This window comes from Anas acuta, chromosome Z (assembly GCF_963932015.1).
Source record: "Anas acuta chromosome Z, bAnaAcu1.1, whole genome shotgun sequence".
NCBI lineage: Eukaryota > Metazoa > Chordata > Aves > Anseriformes > Anatidae > Anas > Anas acuta.
The window spans coordinates 7,604,709-7,613,430 of record NC_089017.1 but is presented as its reverse complement, the minus strand read 5'-3'; the positions used below and the strand labels follow the sequence as shown (position 1 = coordinate 7,613,430).

General features: G+C 36.2%; 1 protein-coding gene across 3 annotated transcripts in view; it reads left to right on the top strand.

Annotated features, from left to right (window-relative positions):
• PRLR (prolactin receptor) overlaps positions 1–8,722 on the top strand; it is a 169,035-nt gene that overhangs the window by 71,988 nt on the left and 88,325 nt on the right. For all 3 annotated transcript variants that reach the window (XM_068666367.1, XM_068666366.1, XM_068666368.1), the window contains 2 exons: positions 3,332–3,430; positions 4,002–4,096. The gene's annotated coding sequence lies outside the window, so the exon portion shown is untranslated. The remainder of the gene's footprint in view (positions 1–3,331; positions 3,431–4,001; positions 4,097–8,722) is intronic.

Genomic DNA, 8,722 nt, shown 5'->3' with positions numbered 1-8,722 from the left:
AGGAAGGCTTGAGGTTTTTTGTAGATAAGGACTGTGGGAAAGGGAAAGACAGGTTCCTGCCTCCTTTTAAATACTGCTTCGATTGTACTGTCCGCAACACTCCTTTTAGCATTTTTATCACCTTTAAAGTCCCTTCCTGAAACCTTCTCACTTATCTTTGATTGTTTCTTCCATCTTGTATCTTATTTCCCACCTTCCTCCCAACCTTAAGTGCTTACTGTTCTGACACCATTTTGCTTGTTTTTGCAATGAAATTGTGTGCTGCCTAAATGTTTGAGAAGACTGATATAGCTGTGGTGAAGAATAACTTCACTAAGGTTGGTGCGGTTATAGTGATACAAAAGTCATTACATTGAAAATAAAGTTAGGCCCTTACTCTCCTAGTTTTCTAAGCCTTCCTTTCTGGAAATGATTCACTGATGTGTCTGTAAGGACTGCTGTCTGGAATTTAACAGCTTATTTTAACAGTTTCCAAACCTACTAACTTTTCTAAGAAAATTAATCTCTGGAAATGAAATTATTATGCTTCTAGACCAGCCACAGAATAATCTTTCTCCACTGACTATAGAGGCAGCTTAAGATCCTGACCTAAACCAGATTTCTAAAGTGGATACACCAGTTACATGACATGGGATGAGTCAAGTCCATAATCCCTTTCACAGACCTGCCAAGTTCTATTCTAGAAGAGCTATGCTTTTTTTACCCTGTTGGAAGTCTGCTCCAATTTTTCATACTCTGGTGGCTAGTATTCTTTTAGTTAACTGCCTGATATTATTTGTGTTCAGTTTCTATCTATTCTTTATGCTCCAGCATTTTTCTTTAGCTTAAGCAGCTATTGGACTGGTCCAGTGTTTACACCTTTTTGTATTGCTAGCCATACACTATCTTCATAGAGACATGTAAGTGCCTGTTCCATTTTTCACCTCAACCTTTACTTTGTGAGGTCAAATCATATTAGTCACTTTTTAATAGATGGGCCTTAGAGCCTTTATCTCATCTTGGTTACCTTATTTTTCACCTGGCCTAATTTGAAAGAATCTTTCTTGAGCATGGCTGACCTGTGCTGTGAGATCTTGCCACTACCTTAAAATAATCTCCTTAATCCAGTGCTCCTAGGATCACAGTTGTCTTTTCTTGGCAGTATTCCACCAGAAGCTGTGTATGCTTGTACAGACTTGCCTGACTGGCTTGAGTGTTGCTACTAGTACAGCCACAGGCATACAGTGCTCATTAAAAGCTGAACAAATAGCTCAAAATTCTGGGGAAATATTTAAGAACCCTCTCACACTGTACTGCCTGCTGCCACCGTAACTAAGGTTGCATTACATCAGCTAGCTATAAACTAAATAGCACAGGTATAAATGTCGAAAGTTATCCTTGTTACAGATCTCAATGTTAGTTCTTAGCTCACATCTTTCATCTTGTCTTTCACTAGATCATTAGCGATTTAGTTTCTGTTCTTTCTTCTTCCCTTCATCCAGATTCTGTAAAGCCTGCTTTCACTATGAAAAAATGCATATGCAGACTTTAATATTATTACCGTCCTCTTACGGAAATTAAGATAGCGATGAGGTGGAACAGTACTTCCTTGATTCACCTTCATTTTGAAAATCTCTTCTCTAGGCCAGATCTTATTTCTCTCTCTCTCCTCCTCCCCCCCCCCCCCCCCCAACCTACCCCCTTCTCCCCAGTTTGCCCTCCCTGTTTCCAGCAGCAGCAAGCAGATACAGACGTAAAGCAAAGAGCCACAGCCTGCTACATCTTTTCTGGCCAGTGAAATACCTGTTAGTTCTGTTCCTTTTCTCATTTCTGAGGTGATAGCATCCTTTCAAACATGTTACCAATTTTCCAAGAGCAGTTTCATCCCTTTTTTACACCGTCCCTGGTGGAATTTGCTTACAGCTAGCTGAACGCACTGATATTTTAGGGCATAGTTTTATGATACCATCGACTGAGTCTTTACTGCCAGCTATGCATTCCATTCCCCTATCGCTAGCATTTGTTGGACCTCAGAGTGCGGCTGTTCAGATATTTACAATAGGAAGGGGAAAAAAAAAAAAAAAAAAGGAATCCTTGTCTACCATTTTAGCTCCCTAACCCCCCCCCTAGCCAGGTCTCAAATGGGTAACACAACACACATGATGGATGGACAGGAGTAAGCGAGTGAAGGTACAGAGTGAAACTGTTCCTCTTGGCAGCAACTGGCAGTTAGCTTAGTCCAACCACACTGAAAAAACACACCTGAAGTTTTATAATCTCTGTGTGAATAGATCACAAGGTATGTGTTCCTTACTCACAAATGTTTGCCTGTCTTGCCAAGAAACTGTTCATATGATTGCTGATTGTTTGTAATATTCTGCAGAATGTCCATTTGGTCACAAGATACGAACAATTGTGACCTTGACTAGAAAGACTTGACTGTAATAACAACTAAACGACCACGCCACATAAAACTCACTTCATTATGAAAAAGAATGTTCTTGCTCAGTCTTCTTCCTTAAAAAAAAAATCACTACGTATGCATGCATTTTATTTTCACTTCACTGGCATAAATACAGAGAAGCTAAAAATGTGAGTCAATGAAAGCATTAATAAGAACATGTAAAAATGCTTTCAGTTGAATAGAGGTGGATGACTAGTGAATAATTTACTATGTTAGTAAAATTCAAAATCCCCTTGCATAATCTGAAATTCCTTTCAAATCACAGGAAAAAAGCTAACAAAATTACCAAAAAAAGACTTTCTTCTGTTTAGTCACCTTTTTGTTGTACCGTCAACTTTCATTCTGTTGTAAAAGGAATGTGTTTTTCTGCAATTCTAGACTACAAAACATGGTCTACTGATACACAAAGGTTATTATGGATGTGGTTTATAGTAAGGGGCATTAGTTTAAAAAAAAAAAAAAAAACAAAAAAAAAACACCCTTAGGCAATAAGCATTTAAAAGAAGCCACAACAACCTGTAGCATATGTAGCTGATGCTTAAAAATATCCTTTTTCTGCTGATGCATTCCTATGCTTCAGAGTACACCTCTCACCTTTAAAGCTGTCACACTCCAAACATTGCTTGTACTGAAGAGAATCACTGTTTTGCCTCAAGCAAGGAACATAAGTGTTGCAAAACTGACTCCTCCTCTAATGGGGAGAGCATGTACAAGTACACAGAGTTGTATTTCTCCTGGAGCTGCCAGGCTGAATATTTTGCAGTCAGAGCTGTAAACCTTACAGGCTTTTTCTTTATCTTTTTACTTTGAGGTGTTTTGTGTTTTTTTTTTTTTTTTTTTCACTCTTTCTTTCTGGATTTTTTCCTTTATTTTTTTCTTTTCTTTTAGTATTTGTGAAACTCTTTGAAATGCTGGATTTTCACGTCCGTGTTCAGGAAGTATTCGTGAATTGACATGGGTCAACATACTTCTCGTTACGAGGCAAAAGTAAGTACTGCAGTTAAACCTGTTCCTACTGTATGTTTATCTGACTATAAAGCATTCAGTGTCATTGTATAAAGAACGGAGTAGACTATTAGCAGAATTGAAAAACTTTAAAAAAGTAAAATCAGTTAAAATTAATATGTTATGCTAAATATTGTATAGTTCATATTCTGTAAAAGGACCACTTCAAGTTGACAGGGGTTGCTCTTTTAAAATGCTGAAAGAAACCAGACACAGAGATGCCACTTCTCGTACACAGCTTTTTAAAATGACATTTCAGAATTGCATTTATTTTTGGAAAATATTTTTAATGCAGTTAGTAATACTGATCTCATGTTATTACCCCTTTATATTATGTATGTTCACTAAGTAGTCCTTATTTATGTAATTCATTAATGAAGATATGCTGGTTGAAGAAATAAGCTTCCCGGAGCTCCCGTAACTGCTGTCGGTCGTATCTTCCAGTATCTACTGTTCCCTAGCTATTATTTTATTCTTCCTGCATCACTCTCTTCTGTGTTCATATATATGTGCTCACTAGTTACCAGATCTTCTTCTGTGTTATTATCCTCAGATTTCTTTGCTATTGGCATAGACTGGAAGTCGAAGGTAGAAGGGAAACAGATATCAGAGAGAAGGGGAAGAAGAGAAAAGCTGCTAACTGAGCTGGTGAGAAATAAAGAAAACAGTGTGATTTGATTCTGAAAGCATCTTTTTAGCCATTTTTCTCTGCATCTTATTGAAACACTGCATTGTCGTCATCAGTAATATTTTCACTATTCCAACAGCACCTGAGAATTCATTAATGGTCTGGGAAGGGGAGGGGAATTGAAGAATATGCACAGTTTCCTTTGCTATCAGTTCCCTCTAGAGAGCGCAGCAGCCTGCAAGACAGCGTATAGATTGTTTCCGTATTGCCAGCATAAGCTGCAGAAATGTTATTCTGCAGCTATCAGTCTTTTCTTCTTTTGAGAGAGGGTTTGCTATTATTGGGCTGAAATAAGCACTCCCTTCCCCAAGGCAGGTGGGTGGATTGCCTGTGGAGTGAACAGGCTTAAGCAACAAGTAATGCTTGAATATCTGTATAATGAATGCAGCCATTTGCTATATACACTTTCAGTGGCACCAAATATCTACAGAAAGTCTTTGGCACGAGAGCACATCGGTCTTCTTTGATGAAGTACAGCCTAGTGAAAGAGTCTGGCACAAAGAATAATGTCTGCCCTCATCTGGCATGCAGCTTGCAATCTTTAAGGAAAACATAATGTAGACAAATGCTGATAGTATAAAGGCAATGAAGAGCAAAAGCTGATAGGTAATCCTAGTATTTTTTGAGTTGTTAAAATTGGTCTGGAAATCTTTCAGACTAAATTTTTCCATGAAAGATGCAATGCTTTGACAGGGCAACATTATCCAATGGACTGAGCTTATAAGGATATTTTAGGTTTCTGATTTTTCATCTTTAAATCTGAAAAGGGCTTTATATGCTTTTAAGCTATTTCCATTGGATTGTCATCTTTTTTGTTGCCCAGCTAAAGATCTCTTTTAAATTTGTTCAGCTTTCATGGCTCTGGATGAATTAACACCCGTTGTAAATGAAGCTCCGTTATCAGAAACAGCCCTTGCAAACAAAGCTGGTTTTTGAAACCTCTGGCCCTCATTTAGAGCTTGTGGAAGTTTCACTTTTGCACATTCCTTACTGAAGTGCAGCAAATGGATTTCAGCCACTTCCCTCAGCTGCATCAGGATTTCAGTCCAAACTTTTAGTCTCCCAGGCATGTATTCCTAATCAGAATTAGACACAGGTTAATTAGAGACTCATAAAACTACAAAAACACTTTGTTCCTATTACCTCTTGGTTTTGTCTTGTTTGAAGCTAATATTCAGGTACTTGCAGACACTTAAATTTACAGACCTTAATGGTGTTTGTGTACCTGCATGTACATACATATGTACCAATACACTTCTTATCCTTCAGGCAGGATTTTGTTTGGGTTTTGGACGAAATTCCTAATACCCTTCTTCTAATACCCTTCTTGCAAAGATCTATTCCGCCAAGAAAATCTTAATCTTCTGTGGCTTCAGCATCAGTGCCACTTCTGGTTCTCATTTATTCCTTCAGTACAAGTGCCCTTAGAGAGGCTGGATGACTTCAGAAGGTAGAATCAAAGCACAACTCAGCCTGTACCAAAACTTGCTGGTTGGACTAATTAATTGGGCTAATAGAATGCTCTGATTACATAATTCACAAAGACTTCCTTGTTTACCTTTTCCTGATCATGCTTTTTGGGGAGATGCCTTCATTCCCTGATTAGGTCTCCATTCTTGTATAGCTTTGACATTTACCCTTGCATAGCTTTCACATTTACCCTCATTCTGGCTGGTCTTAATCCTTTTGAAGAACCAGCTCATAGTACTGCAACATTTTATATTGATTAGTCAGCTCTGGCTATACCTATTCTGCAGTCCTCCCCCACCCCAAGTTATAATGTGGAGCAATTTAATAAACCATTATGAAATCAAGGATTCAGATTTTTCCATGAACTAAATAATGACAGAAGGAAGGTATCTCACTTTCTTGGCCTTCCGCCTTGCTATCTTTTTTATTGCCCAGCTCTATTGAAGAGGTAATGACATAGCTCTGATAGAATAGTATCTCACAGTTCTGGTAGATACTGGTTGGTAATGGTTCTATTTCACTTAACCTTTAATCCCTATAAAAATTTACTTGCTAAGAAACTTTCATATGAAGTTGACTTTTTTTACAATCAATTTTTAGCCCTACAACTAGCCTTTATGTAACTCTGTTTTTCTGAAAAAAAAAACATTTTTTGCAGAAAATATAATTGGACTTTTATATAACAGATTTTTCAGTTCATTGGCAGTTCTGAAAACTATTTTTAAAGACAGTGTAATTGAAATTAGCAGGTTTTCTTAATTGTGTTTTGGCAAATTGAAAAGACAAAACAAGGCTGAACTAAGTTAATGCTGCCTAATCAGAAAGAAAACCATTTCATTTTAAAGATTTCTTTAGAAAGAAAATTAAGTGAGTTATGATACTGTCCTATGTATGTAAAATGTAGAAGTTTTCTTCATAAAAAGCTGTGATGAGTAATTTGAGTATTTCAGACTATTTACATTTTCTTTCTCTTCTGAAACAATTTCTTAAAACTGGTACAGCTTACTTTGCTATTTCAGATGACTCTAGCCTGTGTGGCTGGATAAAAGTTCCAGCCAAAAATTTTGCTCAATGTAAATTAAACCTCTACTTTTCCTATTCTACAACTATCCATCATTTTTGGTATGGTCTAGACTAGTACAAACTTTCCTCTGAGAATCTTGTGACCGTTTCAAATTGTTGCTTGTTTGTTATGAGTGAGTAAAAAGGAATATTTTCAAATCACAGAAGTAAAAGGACTTTATGAGACTTGCAGCTATTGCATCCTCCATCAAAATGGTTCTCCCACTTGTTAAGTGTGAATCTTGATAAATACCAAAATGATCTAGTCATCTCATCTTAATTGGAACATTGCACCTTGCTTACCTTTTCTTTAGGAATTACAAACTTGCTGTCTTCTGAAATTCAGTGTAATTGCATGGCAGTTCTCTGCAGCTAATCAACAAAAGTTTCTATAGTGTATTGCAGGTAATTTCAGATTCACAGAAGAAATATACATGTAGTAGAATTCTGCACTAATAGTGATTTTTTTTATACAAACTACATTCTTTTGGAATTTTTTCTTGCAACAAAAAAAGTTTCATGTTTTGATTTACAGGATAGCCAGTGACCTTGCAAAAGTTTTGTTTAAAATATATTTCAAAATAGACTAGCTATGTAGGATGTTTGGACTGAAGACAGAGTAAAGTTTGGATTGAAATTCTTAAAATAAGAAATCAGGAAGCACTGAACCATGATGAAATTTGTATCAGTTTCTGACTGCATGACTAAGGTTGTAATCTAGTTGTAACTATAATGATTCATCTGCGAAATGTATCTGGAGGTTAAATCTGGGCAAGCATACAGTAAGCTTACTTTTACTTAAACATAAATACCCCTTTTGCCATCAAACACGTAACTCAAAATTGATTTATTGTAAGAGCATACCTTAGGATGTACATTAAAATGATTAGAAAGGGGAGAAAAGAGAGGCAGTTGAGAGGAAAAACAATCAATTCTGTCTCAAATTATAATATTCATGAATACAGCTTACTCTTATGGAACAGTTCCACTTGAGATCTGCTGTAATTCAAGCCTTGAAAATCCTCTTCAGGATTGCAAATTCATTTGCATTTATAGTATTATTTTCCTGAAATTTAAAGTCATGTTTTTATATGAGCTTATTTATTTGACAAACTATGCAACACATAACAGAGAGCATATTTGTACTTAGTTTGGGGCAATAATTAATTATCTATTAATTAATTAATTATGTCCTAATATACTTGTCCTTCAGAAGCAAAAACATATTTCCCTATAGAAATAAGATTTATATAGTCACACTATCTTTTTACACTTTTTTTTATTTGCTATCTAATTGCAAATTACTCTGGCAGTAAGGGTAAGATTTCAAACAATGCTTCCTTCAAATTATATAGAAATATGTGTAAAATAGAAAGAACAGTTGGAGCATTTGCAGTCACTTGATTCTGTCAGATTATTTCTGTAATTCAGTGTGGCAGTCTACATGTCACAGCCAAATTATTTGGTGGAAGGCAATTATATATGTCTGTTTTTATTACACGTGTATATAAACTTCATTTTTAAATTAAATATTCCAATTAGCTAGAAGATACAAATCCACAGCAAATCAGATTCAGCCATTCAGATAATTATGGAGTTTCCAAAGAAGACCATCTGACAGACAAAAAGATTGAGAAGTCTGTACAGTGCAGTGTTCGAAAGCGTTTCAGACTCTTGACTCTGAGTGCTTTATTAGGTGTATATTTTTTCCATATTTCATTGAGAATTGTGAAACTGAGAGATAAGAAAAAATATTTTAAAGAATTAACTCAAAGATACAAGTGTAAATCTCAAAGCACCTATTCATTTCCATAGTCCAGGCCTCTCGTCTTACATCATAGGCATTATGAGGGACTGAATATTCCAGAAGTATTTGCAACACATAAGCATTACAGAAGAGTATTCAGAAACTTACTAAATACATGTAGTCACATGCACACACATGGAGAATACATGATAGGTCTGGTGCATTTGGAAGAGCTCTGCTACATGCTCTGTGGGGCAGGTTGAAGCTGAATTTAGCATAGGAACCATTATTCCCCTATCTGCCAAGT